The sequence below is a fragment of the Hyaena hyaena genome, unplaced genomic scaffold, assembly GCF_003009895.1.
Source record: "Hyaena hyaena isolate Hyena2069 unplaced genomic scaffold, ASM300989v1 scaffold_234, whole genome shotgun sequence".
Lineage (NCBI taxonomy): Eukaryota > Metazoa > Chordata > Mammalia > Carnivora > Hyaenidae > Hyaena > Hyaena hyaena.
Window position 1 is genome coordinate 1,722,991 of NW_024080865.1, and position 15,579 is coordinate 1,738,569.

The window sequence follows — 15,579 nt, forward strand, 5'->3', positions numbered from 1 at the left end:
AGCATACTTCTCAAAACTAGAACAAACTATCCAAAAATTTGTATGGAACCATAAAAGACCCCGAATAGCCAAAGTAATACTGAAAAATAAAACCAAAACGGGAGGTATCACCATCCCAGACTTTAGCCTCTACTACAAAGCTGTCATCATCAAGACAGTATGGTATTGGCACAGAAACAGACACATAGACCAATGGAATAAAATAGAGAGCTCAGAATTGGGCCCACAAATGGATGGCCAATTAATCTTTGATAAAGTGGGAAAGACTATCCAATGGCAAAAAGCCTCTTTAACAGATGGTGCTGGGAGAAATGGACAGCAACACTCAGAAGAATGAAACTAGATCATTTTCTCACACCATACACAAAAATAAACTCAAAATGGATAAAGGACCTGAATGTGAGACAGGAAACCATCAAAACCCTAGAGGAGAAAGAAGGAAACAACCTCCTTGACCTCAACCACAGCAATTTCTTACTTGATACATCCCCAAAGGCAAGGGAATCCTGAGCAAAAATGAACAATTGGGACCTCATCAAGATAAAAAGCTTCTGCAAGGCAAGGGAATCAATAAAACTAATATGCAACCAATGGAATGGGAAAAGATAGTTGCAAATGACATGTCAGATAAAGGGCTAGTATCCAAAATCTATAAGAAGCTCACCAAACTCCACACCCAAAAAACAAATAATCCAGCGAAGAAATGGCAGAAGACATGAACAGACACTTCTCCAAAGAGGACATCCAGATGGCCAACATACACATGAAACAATGTTCAATGTCACTCATCACAGGGAAATACAAATCAAAACCACACTGAGATACCACCTCATTCCAGTCAGAGTGGCTAAAATGAACAAATCAGGAGACTCTAGATGCTGGCAAGGATGTGGAGAAATGGGCACCTTCCTACACTGTTGGTGGGAATGTCAACTGTTGCAGCTCCTACGGAAAACAGTGTGGAGGTTCCTCAAAAAATTAACAATAGAACTCCCCTATGACCCAGCAATAGCACTGCTAGAAATTTATCCAAGGGATACAAGAGTGCTGATGCATAGGGGCACATGTATCCCAATGTCCATAGCAGCACTTTCAACAATAGCCAAATCATGGAAAGAGCCTAAGTGTCCATCAACTGATGAATGGGTGAAGAAGATGTGGTGTATCTATACAATGGAATACTACATGGCAATGAGAAAAAATGAAATCTGGCCATTGTGAAGCCACATGGATAGAACTTGAGGGTGTTATGCTGAGGGAAATAAGTCAGGCAGAGAAAGACAGATACCATATGCTTCCACTTATAGGAGGATTAGGAGGAACTTAAGGGAAGACCATGGGGAGGAGAAGGGGAAAAAATAATTGGGGAGAGTTAGGGAGGCAAACCATGAGAGACTCTTGAATACTGAGAACAAACTGAGGGCTGATGGCAGGGGAGAGGGGTTGGGAGGTGATGGGCATGGAGGAGGGCACTTTTTGGGATGAGCAGTGGGTGTTATATGGAAACCAACTTGACAATAAACTATGAAAGAAAAAAGCAAATAAATAATTATGATTTTTAAGGATGAGACTTGCTCAGTGCAAATTCAAATTATATAGCAAAGTACCAAAACAAAAATAAAAATCACTTGGAAAAAACACTGCTAGAATTGTATTGAGCATTCTTTGTGGGTTCACATATATACATTTACAATTTTATATAAATGGGTTATTTATGTTGTTCTATGATCAAAATTGGTTTAACCTACTAATATATCATGGCTATCTCTCCATGAACTATCATGGAGAAGTCATAGAAGAAGTATCATGTCATGTTTAATGCCCACCTAGTATTCCAGAGTAGACATGTATCATTATTTAATAATGTCTCTTACTAATGGATATTTAGGTTATTTATAGTTTTTTCTTACCAAACACAAAACTGCAGTAGGTTATCTCTGTGTATGCATCTTTCAACAGCTGTGCAATTGCTTTCTCTAGATAAATTCTAGAAATTGTTGCCAGACTAAAGTGTAAATACATTTTACATTTTTATGTATGTTGTTAAGCTGTGTTCCAGAAAGGTTTTGACAACACAAACCCAACAAACCATAGTCGTTGGGCCCACATAGTGGGCCCCACATTCATCTACACCATTATGTCTTAACTTTATAATCACTGCCAATTTGATTTCTACTTTCATATTAGGGAGATTAACAACAAACATTCTCAAAATGTTTCTCAATTACTCACATCTTTGAAATCTTGTTTATGGTGATTTTTACTATGTAAGTTTTAATTATTACATTATAAAACTTAGCAACTTTTCAACAGTTTGAGTTTCAGGACACATACGAAAAAGATTCCATCAACCCAAACTTTTTAAAATCATCAATATTTTCTGCTGATATCATTATTCTTTTTTAATTAATTTTTTAATGTTTATTTATTTTTGGAGAGAAGGAGAGAGACAGAAAGAACACAAGCAGGGGAAGGGCAGAGAGAGGGGGAGACACAGAATCTGAATCAGGTTCCAGGCTCTGAGTGATCGGCCTAGAGCCCAACATGAGGCTCTGACTCATGGACTGGGAGACCATGACCTGAGACAAAGTCAGATGCTTAAACTGACTGAGCCACCCATGTACCCCCTGGTATCATCATTCTTAACCTTTCTGTCATCAGAAATCCCTTTGAGAATCTGATAAAAACAAAACCACCCACAAAAAAAAATGCCCTTAAATATAAACATTTTGCAGACAATTTCACACAGTTCAAGAACTCAATAACTAAATGTGTGACTTGCTCCAATCACATTTTCCATATCTGTTGTTATGCTTTTCTAAAAACAAATGATTAAATATTTCTCTATCAGGGGCTATTTGTTCAAGACAGGATGCAGAATACCTACTATATCCACAGGTTAAGCAGCCTCCTTTATTATAGCTCTCTTCCTCAAGGACTCCATCCCCACCATCTGGTTCCTGTTTCCAATGCACATTACAGGAATAATTTCTGAGTAAACACAAAGAGAAGTTCCCTCTAGTGTTTGCCCATTGGCATTTCTGGCTGGGCCCACATATGTGAAGAGTTAGTCAAGAATGGCAAAGGGATTCCTTTACCCTTCTCTACCCTCTGAGCTCATCTCAGAAAGCCTGAAGCTTATTCTAAAATTTTAAATTTTTTACTCAAGTTCTTACTTGCTCATCACTCATCTTTTGGCCACTTTCAATTTTTATCATTCTGTAGGACACAGCTTAAAACAAAACTCCACTCAGTTAAGAGAAATTTTTAAAAAATGTAAAAAACATGAAGGCCATAAACTATCAGTGTTGAGAGAAGCTAACAGAAGGGGAGCAGGTACTAAAACAGTATACAGCTTCGTAACTATCAAGCAAGGAAAATATATATAAGGTTTTCTCATTATCAAATACAAATAATAAGTACATTATCTAAATGTAAGCTGTCATGTAACAGCTAAGCTCTGTAACCCAATGAAATTCAAGACCGAGGTACTCTAACAATGAGTGTTTCTGGAACATTCTCACAAAATTTGGAGCACGGTAGAAATCTACGTTACAAGCCAAGCTCTAGTACAAATGAGCTACTTACTGGCTTTGGGTAAATCATCTCCCTTCTCTGGGTTAAAAATCCTCAGATTACACATCAAAAGCCTGCTTGGCCCTAAGGCAGCTCAGCACTTCTGTAGCTGTCAGTACCTAGAACCCCCCTAAGACATTTAAGTTGTTTGTTAAATGTCTATCCTCTCCCTTTGATGGTAAACTCCAGGTCTTCATTCACCTCAGATCTGCTTCTCCTTACACAACGCCTGCCAGGGAGGGGAGGAGGCATGAAGAAATAATGAAATCAATAAACCCACAATCAAAAAAATGAGGTGGTAAACCAGAAGACCTCTAAGGCATGCTTGGATGTTAATGTACTAAGGGCATTTCTTCCTCTTGAATTTTATAAATGCTTGGGTTTAATTACGCTAATACATTTTTGGATCACCTAATTTGAATCGAGTCTTACGTTTTTGTCTACAGGGGGAAAAAGGGTGGCCAAGGAGACATGAGAATTAGATTCTGTCCCTCCCCTTCAAAGAAATGGGTCTGGCTAGAAAAAAAATTTCATAAAACAACTTAGATGAAGGAACAGAACTTTTTAATGAATATAATGACTTCACCAGAGTGATGGAGAACCAGTAACAGAGTAAGTGGTCTGAGTAACAGGAGTTAGGGGGACTCCCAATTATGAGAGTGCACTATCCAGGGAGGCATGCTGACTCCTCTACAGCCACACACCAAGTGAGACCTGACCAAAAAGTATCTAGGCCTCTTTCCTTTCCTGGTAGTGAAAGGAAAAAGAATCCTCTTAAGTCAAACATGGGGCTCATGTTTCTGAGATTGCAAGGTTACAAGAGAGGAAAAGGTAAGATTTCGCTCAACAGATCAAAATCAGATATGGCTGAGGGGCACCTGGGTAGCTCAGCTGGCTAAGCGTCGCTAAGCGTCCAACTCTTAACCTCGGCTCAGGTCTCGATCTCGGGTTCATTAGGCTCTGCTATGGGAGTGAAGCCTACTTTAAATATACAAACAAGCAAACAAAAAATCACGTATGGCTCAATCAGTCCTACTACAAACTGCTTTGGAGGCATGGAGAATTTGGACCTGTTTGGAAAATAAATGCTACTACAGAGAGAACCAAGCAAGTAGTTATTGAATAGAAACACAAGAATGGAAGTAAGTGAAGGTAAAGGGAATGAGTAGAAACAACTATTAATGCACTGAAATCCCCCTATTCTGAGCTTCTTTCAGGTGCTTCTCATAGTGAAGGCAATAATATAATGTCAAGGGAAGTAGATGGCATGGTCCATGCTTATGGACAATTAGGCCTCACTGCCTAATTGTGGAGACAAATAATTGAAGAAAAAATTCCAGCAAGAAACAAAGTCTCCCAGTCACAAAAACATGGGCTCAAACTATAATATCCAATGAAGCAAATCTAGGTAAACAAAAAGGCCTGGAGCAGATCTGTGCAATGGGGCTTTCCCTTAGCACTTTCCTTTTTGAACCTCTCACTTCTCAGAAGCATTCTTCCCCCATGCTTTCCACCCTGAGGAAGAGGGCTGGCAGGCACAAGAGAATAGCCACAACACTTAGCAGCCTGACTTATACCCAAGCAAGAGGAAAAGACGGGAGCCCCAGACAGAGAAGATGTGGCAGGGAGCACACATCTGACTGCAGCAGTGATTCCAAGGGCAGAGCAGGATGTGACTTGCACAAGAGCAAGATGCAAGCCCTTTTCCCTTCCTCAGGGGCAAACCCTCAGAGGGGCAGTCAGTTCTTTCTAGACAGAGCCCTATCCCATCAGCACTTCTTCCTAAATCCTGAGGGACGACGGGATAGGTTCTGGGAGCAGCAGAAAGTTCTGATTAGCCGACATGGCAAAAAATTGAGAGGTTTATTTAAAACTAAAGGTAGAGTAGGATACCTGACCTAACGTAAGTCAACAAAAGTCATGTATCTAAGCTAATAAATCTCTCTCTTTCCAGGGAGCCTGGTGACTTAGTCGGTTAAGCATCCAATGTCAGCTCAGGTCATATCTCACGGTTCATGGGTTTGAGCCCCGCGTCGGGCTCTGTGCTGAAAGCTGGCTCAGAGCCTGGAGCCTTTTTCAGATTCTGTGTCAACCTCTCTCTCTGACCCTCCCCTGCTCACACTGTCTCTCTCTCAGAAATAATTTTAAAATACATTAAAAAAATTTTTTTTAATAAAAAAAATCTCTTTTCCCATTTGTTTTTCTTATCCTACTGCCATAGTTTAAAAAAAAAAATCCAACTTGCTCAAAGGTTTTATTTCTTGCTTCCTCCAACTATACTATTTCTGTGAGGAAGAGCACATGGCTGAGACCCTGATGTTTCCAGCCCTTCGGAAGGATTACCAAGCAACTAAGTGCAAAGCAGTTTCACATTTATAGTCCCCACTCTCCCTTTCTTCTCCCCTGAAACACACTCAAATATGGGCACTCCCTCCATCAGCACCTATGGAATGAAATGTCAAGGGGCTCCTGCTGCCTGCCTAAAATCTGTCTTCATTCAAAGAAGTTACACTAGATAATCTTTCTGGTTATGAGAAAAAAAATGTTTCTTCACTCTTCTCCAAAAGAGGGATCTCAAAAGAATGAAACAAAGCTTTTCATACCACAAACATTTTTGTGCCTTTTTATATCTTTCCCTCAAAAGCCTGAGATAAAGAGACAAAACCACTTGGTAAGGGTCCATTTAGCAATATACATGAATAACCAAAGAATGCAAAAGAATCTAAGCAGCTATACTCCTGTCTCTTTCCAAAAAAATTCATTAAGAGATGAAATTAATTCAATGAGAACCATACATCTATATGACAGTATAGCCCGTTTTAATAACTTAAAAAATATACTAGAAAAGCAATACAAGCATCTCAGTTATTCTTGAGTAGAAAAAAAATTTTAAGCCTTATTTTGTTCATGAAACAATAAGAAAAATGGTAAAAACAGAAGAAAAAAGAAGGGGCAGGAGGAGTTAGATCTTATGAAACCAAAATTTATAGACATAACATATGGCTTACATTATTTGACCAAAGGTAGAAAACTGTAATTTAAGTAGAATGAACAAAAGAACCTTGGATATGCTCTCAGCTCTATCTCCAGAGAGGGGCAGAGCTGCCAGTAGAGCATCATCATCGTTTGAAAACACGGGCAGGCTTATTCATGCTAACATGATAGAATTGAGAATCAATACGGGGCAGAGTTTGCTTAAATGAACTCCAAGAGTTTGTCCAAGCAATCCTGTTAACGTCATGTTGCATTTTATTAAATGATGTTTGGAATAGAAAGCCTGTTGGTCGGGCCTTAGAAAACTTTGTTTCAAGAATATGTATACCTTACCTTACAATGACAGCTCAAGGATAGCATTTGGCTCTATGATAAACCTTACTACATATGAGAAGAACCAAATGTAAAGAAAAGGAGTCTCTTATCAAGGTTATTTAGAGGAACCTTGAAGTTGCTGTTCATTTCTGATGCGGGAAGATACACTGAAACACCATAATGTCCACAAACATAACTTTCACAATCACAGGGGGAGGAAGGAGAATATAGCTTTAGACTTGCTGAGAGGGCCTCTATCAAAGAAAGATGCAGTTAGAGAAGGTATGGAAGTGGTAGGTAGAGGATGGCTACCTAACTGTGATGCACACCAGCTGCCAAGATGTCCAATAATCTAATCAAGTGGCACCTGGGTGGCTCAGTTGGTTAAGTGCCCAACTCTTGATTTCAGTTCAGATCATGATCTCATGGTTAGTGAGTTCCAGCCCCACACTGCACAGCCCTTAGAATTCTCTTTCTTCTCTCTCTGCCCCTCCCTAGCTCATGCACATGCACACACGCACTCTGTCTCTCAAAAGAAAAAAATAACTTAATCAGCAAGCACATATGATGAGCCTACATGCAGAACTCTGTGCTAAACAGGCAGAAAAGAGGATGCAGGTGGGAAAGCACCACAAGTATCACGCTCACAATCATTCTATAAGGTGGAATTATGAATCCCAACCTAAAAGAAAGAAAACGGAGGTGGACATAAATATTTTGCCCTAAGTCACATTTCTAAAAGCTAATAGAGGCAGGATGGAAATGCAGATCTGGGTACTAGGCTAAGGGTCTATCGAAACTGCCAAATCACTGGTCACTGAAGAGAAAAAAAGGACATTCTATGCAGACAGGAGAAAATGGGACCAAGGCCCCATCTGAGTTAGAAGTTTATGTGTATAAAAAATAAAAAGTCAGAAAGTTGGGAGTCAGACTGTGGATGCCTTTATGACTAGTTAAGAAGCAACTTGCACTGCAGCCAGTTGGTGGAACCATGGATAAGAGGAAAATGTAAGAAAGGTGTCAAAAAGCCTAAAGAATCTGAATAAGGCATTAGGGAAAGGCATTTGGAAAAATACCAGAAAAGAACAAAGATTTAAAATCAAGCACTGCAGTAACCTAGGATTTTGGTCTCTCAAAGTAAAAACATTATTTTCTAAGTTGGGGGTCCCTAAATAATGTCCTACTCCTTAACACTTTACTGATGCCAATAATTAAAAATCCAGAAGTGATCCAATTCATCTTCTTTCTCCAAAAAAAAGGGACAGCTTTTGATAGCTAACAGAAGCATGTGCCTGTCTGCCCTCTTCCTTGCCCATAGAAGCCTCCTCTAGGGGTATGCTGATAAAGAATGGGTCACATTTGAGGACATCAATTCAGCCACAGCTTCGCTTCTTGGAAAGGTGAAGGCAAAGATGGAATGATGGGCTCAGGAGGGAAAGGATGGCAATGAAACCACCACTTCCTGTGGCTCACAAGAAGGACAGGCCAGTTCACCAAGGCTAGAGGTTTCAGCCCTGCCCTCAGGTATCTGCACTCACAGTCCCTATCCCTGTGCACATTGAACACTCACAGAGAGGGGGCCTGGAGCAGGACAAAACCTCAGGACTCAGGATCCTGGCTCTTGGCCTTCTTTCAGAATCTCTTTATACCCTAGAGAGAGCAGATGTCTTTACTATTGCTACAGAATCTTCATGGAGGGACTACATATTAATTCCTGATTCTATGAGAATATAATTTAGTCTTATTTTTGTAAAATAAAATTACATATGCACAAATTTGAGTTACTTTATCTTTAGCTTATACTGTAAGATTAGCACTTCTTTAACATTAAAATTCAAGATTTTAATCTGGCAATATGTGGTTATCTAATATAAATGCTCCTGTTCAAGAAAAAAATATGGGTATTATTAAACCTCAGTGGATACAATTCTGTATTTTCCCCTTTTCCTTTACACTAAAAAAAAATTCAATAGAGAGGATGGAGAGGGATCTTCACAGAGTCAGAAGAAGAGAAATTGCAGCAAATGATTCATCTTTGCTCTTTTTATCTCAGTAGTCAGCAGCAGGCTGAGAAACCTTATCCGGATCACCCTTTAATAACAGACTGCATTCATTCTTCAATCAGCAGTTGCAGAAGCCCTACTGAACTCCTCTTTTGCTACTTTCAGTGAAAGTTGCATCTAAGGAAACACTGATTGTCTATATGTGGCACCACAGTGCTCCAGCTACTTGATAAGTATGAGAGCTTAAATCAACTCCATGAACCAATGGTCTGTTTGTGTTGCCACAGATCACACCACTCACAGTTGTGTAGGTCCATGGAGCCAGGACCTTTGTTATTAACCTGACACAGAATTATCAGTAAGGACAGAGCCTTCCACAATATGAGAATGCATTACCTTGTAAAGTCACAATCATTGGTTCAAATGAAGCTAACTCTCCAAGATCAGGGCTAAATGTACAAAAAACACTGTAACAAAAACATTAAGTCTACTTTGTAAGGCAGTAATCCCCAAAATGACAACATCTATATAGAATTTATTTTTAGAGTCATAAACTAAGTTATTTTCCTTTATCAGAACTGGAATTTTAGAAACCCAGCTGTTGAACAACATTTGTCAAAAATGTCAAAACGTCTTTCAACATTTAGACAGCCCCCTAGCCATTATTCCTGTGGGATACATAGGTGGCTGAGGAAATCACATTTGGCAGATGCAAAAGATAAGACATCCATATGGAAAATACAACTCTTCATTTTCCAAACATCTAATCCAGCAATTTCCCTACCATTCTGCCCTAGGATGCAGCCAATCTTCCCAAAAGAATGGATTCAGGCTTTTTCACAATTGCTACTGAACATTGAGGCTTCACAAATAATCTTCCAATATTTTATTTTATACAGAACCCACAAATAACTGTTTATATACATTCTAAGAGTTAAGATTCAGGATCTTAATGCTAGAGAGAGCTCATGTTCTATCAGTTTACATCATCATTGCTCCTTTCTAGAGAAACTGTCAGGACTGCAGTCATTACTGAAGCAAGTAGCCCAGGCCACAGCTGTTTGGACCAAGAGAGGGCATCAGGACCCCAAAGATTTCTGGTGTAAGAACTCTGACCAGTAGGGATGATAGTTACTACAGAACTTTTTTTCTTGGTCCATATGCTGATCACCAGTTAGGTTGTGGGGACAAAAAAGGAAAAGCAGGAACAGGAATACATGAGGAAACAAGTCAAAATGGAAATGCTGTGCTATGTTAATGGTCAAGAAGTAGAATATGGACTGACCAACCACCGGTACCAATACATCCTAGAGTTGCAACAGATTGGGACCAATCTTCCTGGTCATGAGTTAGGTCCTGTCTCTGTGAGGTCTGACCAGACTACACCTCCTTCTCAACCTGAAAGGCCCCTGGAATTCTTCCCAACTTGCTACGTATCTGACACTGTTTTATTTTCTCACACATCTTTAACCCTTGAATTGGTTAGGTAGCTTAAATGAGTTTCTGTTCTCTGATCAAAGACATTTATATGGGTCCCAGAGCAAAATGACTTCAAGTGTTCCTTACCTCTTTATTAACTATATATAACACAATCTCGGATCTCCTGATAGCCTAAATATAACCTCACAAATTAGAGGCTACTTTGACAATTATTTGCAATCAGAGAAAGAAAGGAAAGAGCTAGCAAAGCCTATCTCCCTTGGATTGTCTTAAAATTGCCATTGTTGCATTTTTTTCTGTTGCCACGTATAGACCACAATTTACTTTCAAATAGATGAAGATTTAGCCACAGTGGGTCAAGAATGAAAACCCAACATCCTATGGGAGCTTCAGTAGTCTATTTTCTGTGGCACTGACAGATTCCCCCCTGTGACTTCTGAGTTGATTTTAAAGCTCAAGGGTCAACCTCTATATTGGCAAAATCTGATTCTTCTGATCCCTATAAAATAAAATTGGTTCCCAAAGCCATTCCAGCACTGGGAAAAGGTCAGGTTATATCAAAAATTAATGAGCGAGCCCCCACAAAGCTCCTGTACCTTCTTGCCCAATTCATTACTCCTCCCTCCCCAAGAAAGACACCAGTCATCCCTCTAGCAGCCGTTTTTTCTCAATCACAGGTATTTGGAAATGGGGGATGATGGGGGAACATGTTGGTTGACCTGATGATTGGTTAGAGTAATATGAAAACCTAGTGACCAGGGATGCTAAACACCCTATAATGGACATAGACAGAAAAGTTCCATACAATGATGAATCATTCTATCAAAACACTAAAATAGCCCTTCTTGAGAAACACTGAGCCCTCTCCAACATTTGGGGCCCACAAAAAGCAGAATAGAAAGGCAAAATGAAGACCGGAGAGCAGTAAGAGAATGAGCAATGCACCCCATCAGAAGTGAAGCAGCCTGGTAAAGGGTGTCCAAAGACCAATCTCAGCCCTTGCTGACCTCCTTCCCTTCACCTCCAACAATAATATATTATTCACGGCAAAAAGACTTCTTACTCCCCATTCCCTCTACCATGTGGAACAATCTTGGGCTCAGATTTCAATTACATCTTTTTAAAAATTGTGTCTTTATTTCCACATCTTTTCATTTGTTCTAATTATGATAGTTTCTGAGCAACTAATATTGGTAATAGTAATGTCAACTGAAAGTTCTTCCACATTGCTAAAGGGCTTAATTACTAAATTTGTGCTATAATAGGTCTGTTGGAAAATTTGCTTTAGAGACTAATTCTTTCTTTTTTTTTTTTTTTTTTTACATTTTTTTTTAATTATTTCTAGGAGAGAGAGAGAGAGAGAGAGAGACAGCATGAGCAGGGGAGGGTCAGAGAGAGGGAGTCACAGACTCTGAAATAGGCTCCAGGCTCTGAGCTGGCAGTCAGCACAGAGCCCGACGCGGGGCTCGAACCCATGAACCGCGAGATCATGACCTAAGTGAAAGTCGGACGCTTAACTGACTAAGCCACCCAGGTGCCCCTAGAGACTAATTCTTCAGGGCATAACTCCTCAGAGGTTAGGCTTATGAATCAAAACCACCTTCTGAAACACTTTGAGACACACGAGGGCTTGGCAAAAGGAAAGGTGAAAATTCTCTTGCTACCTCTTCCAGGCTCTTTGTTAAGTTCTAGGTGGTATCCAAAGAGACAGCCTGCACAAAGAAGCTTCACCACAAAGAGTCAGGCTGTGGAGACACCAAATGGAAAGACACAGCTCAGAAACCTCAGATTAAAGGGCAAATATTTTAGAAACAGCATACTTGATTATGTCAAAGAGACGGCATGGCACTTTCTGTAACACAGAGATACCACAGCAAGGTAGAAGTTCAGCAAGACACACAGACTGAAAAGCTCCCCAGGATGGATAAAGTCCAAAATATAATCCTGTTTTAAATGAGGTGAGCATGCTATCACTAAAAATAAAGGTTTCCAACAAATAAGGTCCTTATAGATGAAAGCACTATGCCCCATAGAAATTCCTGGGGCCATGGACATGCTCTGAATCTGCACTGCCCAGTATGGTATCCACTAACTACAGGTGGCTATGGGAGCACTTGAAATGTGGCTGAAGTGAATCAAGGACTGAATTTCTAATTTAATTTTAATTCATTTAAATAAAAATAGATAAATGTGGCTAGCTGCCACTGTATAGAACAATACAGGAAAAGGCTTAGACCATGATTTGGGAAAGTGATCTAAGAGGTTATTACAAAAAAATCTTACACATCTTCTGACCACCTGAAAAATATTTTCTCAGTGCCCTCCCTGCCACAGAGGGACAATTCAGAAGATGTCACATCAGAAACATCAAAAAAGAGGAGTGCTTTTCAAATTTCAGGTTCCATCAGAATCACCTGGAGGATCTTAATTTGTTGTAAATTTTGTGGATGTGTCTAACAATTATAGGACCAGAAACACAGCAATACAGAAGTCAAACTTGCCAGGACACTCTACGTCTAATTCCTGCATTGGCCCTGTCTTAGAGTCAAAATGAGGCTTTCTATTAGAATAATGTAACTGCTTCAGGTTTAGGTCAGGCTGACTGCCTCTTTCACCATTCCAACACAGTTCTAGAAAAGTACCAAGAGAACACATGTTTTATTAAAACTTTTTAATACTCAAAGGGCATATGTTGAAGATAAACCCTTTCCATATTCCCAAAGAAACAGAAATAAAATAACATTTCTACAAATATTCTGTGGTCTTTTTTGTATTACCTGCAAAATCTGTTCTAGGATCAGTGGTCATTTGGGAGGATATATTTCTTTTGAGTGTTGTTACTTCTTTATATTGTTCGGTCTACTTATACATGAGTTACTTTAACATGAAGAGACAACGCCATGAAAAAAACAATTCCTTAGATGTGGTGTGTTTGTGTGTGTACACGTACACACACACACACACACACACACACACCCCAGAATATTACACAGCCATAAAAAAAGAATTAAACCTTGGGGTGCCTAGGTGGCTCAGTCAAGCATTCAACTCTTGATTTCAACTCAGGTCATGATCTCGTGATTTATGAGATGGAGTTCCACGTCAAGCTCCACGCTGATAGTGCAGAACCTGCTTGGGATTTTCTCTCTCCCTCTCCCTCCCTCAAAGTAAATACACTTAAAAAAAAAAAAAAAATCTTTCCATCCATGACAACACAGATAGCCCTAGTGGGTATTATGCCTAGCTAAATAAGTCAAACTGAGAATGACAAATACCCTATGATTTCACTCAAATGTGGAATCTGAAAAACAAAAAATGAATAAACAAAGCAGAATCAGACCTGTAAATACAGAGAACTGATGGTTGCCAGAGGGGAGGGAGGTGGGGAGATGGGCAAATATGGCTGAAAGGGAGAGGGAGATACAGGCTCCCAGTTATAGAATAAATAAATCACAGGAATTAAAGGCACAGCATAGGGAATATAGTCAGTGATAAAGTAATAGCACTGTATGGTGACAGATGGTAGCTACATTTGTGGTAAGCATGGCAGAACATATAGAGAAGTTGAATCAATATTGTACACCTGAAAGTAATAGAACATTCTGTGTCATCTATACTTAACCTCTTTTGAGAGAGAGAGAGAGGGAGAACGCAGGTGTGCACACAAGAAGGGGAGAGGGAGAGAGAGAATTTTAAGCAGGCTTCACACCCAGCGCTGAGCCCAATGCGGGCCTTAATCCCACAATTGAGCCAAAATCAAGAGTCACAGGCTTAATGGACTGAGCCACACAGGCATCCCAATCTTTCTTTTTTTTTTTTAATTTCCTTGACTGTTCTGAGATAGCCTTCTTTTTGCCTCCTCCACTCCCCTCTTTCTTAACGTTCCAAAAGAAAGCCTTCATTCAGAATACATTGCTGCAATGAATAGGACATGAAGCCTTAAAATCAGAATCCAGTACTGTTCATTATTTCCCCCACCAACAATCCTTCGCCCTTCTTCAAAGTCACAATATTCTTCAGTTAATACTTTCACAAAGTTTAAGAGTAATCCTTTAAGGGTTCTAGAAATTTGGGGAATAGGAATCATTGCTCAACATTTACAGAGCCCCCAAGTAGTCACACAATACTATGTACATCACTTTCTTAGGCTACTGAGTTATTAATGCTGTGTCTCTTTTATGGGTAGGGAAACTGTAGCAAAATGCAGCTAAGTGATTAAAATATCGTCCCAGAACAACTCTTGCTCTGCAAGAGTCAATCCCTTCAGTAGTATTTCTTCAGCAGTGGTTCTTGCTGATGGCAGGTTCCTGCCCCCCACCCTAAGAGGACATATGACAATGTTTGGAGACATTTTTGACCATAGAGAGTGCTACTGGAATCTAGTGGGTAGAGGCCAAGGATCCTACCAAACATGCTACAGTGCACAGGCCAGCCCCTCCCCTACTCCACCTCAAAGAATTGCCTGGCTTAGAAGGTCAACAGTGCAAAGGATGAGAACCCCTGTTTCTCCGACAATTCTAGCATTGCTTTCTTTGCCCCCCTAATCAATAAAGAATGGCTCCTTCTACAATTTGATCCTTGTACAGGATTTATACAGAAACATGCCAGTCAAGTGCTATTTCTGACATTCTACACTTTCTAATTACTTTAAAAATACAAGATCTTTGGGAGCCACAGAGTAAAGAGGAAAGTTAGCAAAGTGTGGCTTCTTGCTTTTAAGGAAAAAACCTAGCAAAGACCAGGTCCTTGAGCTAGCAATCTCCAGACCCTGAGCTATGGGGTGTACCTCTGGCTGCACACCTGGACTTTTCTGCTGCTAACGTGCTTTGAAGCTGCCTTTTCTCTATTTGCTTATCTGTAAGCACATGCATTACTCCAAAACAGTAATGATGTATGCTTATGGGAATCTCCAGAGATCTACAGCCCCTAATTGTCTATTTTGTTCAGTAAATTGTACTCATTACTAAGTCACATGAGACAATGAAGGCCATCAGCCTTTCTGGTTGCCCTTTGTATGAGCCTGGGTAATGGGACATTATCTTGCCAAAGACTCCACAATATTGAACTGAAATGCTTAAAATAACCCTCCATCCAGTTTTTCAGCAGAGTATTAACCTCATGTCTTTCTTTCCTACCATCCTCCATCCTCAGCTCTGCTTAGATCTGTATTATGATTTTTCTCTTCAAGGAGTCTGGTTTTAGTTTAAGCTCTTGAAGCTGGGAAATTCAGAAAGGTTATGATGTCCTTTCA

The 15,579-nt window shown here is 39.8% G+C and overlaps 1 protein-coding gene across 3 annotated transcripts in view; it reads right to left on the bottom strand.

Annotated features, from left to right (window-relative positions):
• TMEM108 (transmembrane protein 108) overlaps positions 1-15,579 on the bottom strand; it is a 364,038-nt gene that overhangs the window by 340,859 nt on the left and 7,600 nt on the right. The window lies entirely within an intron of this gene.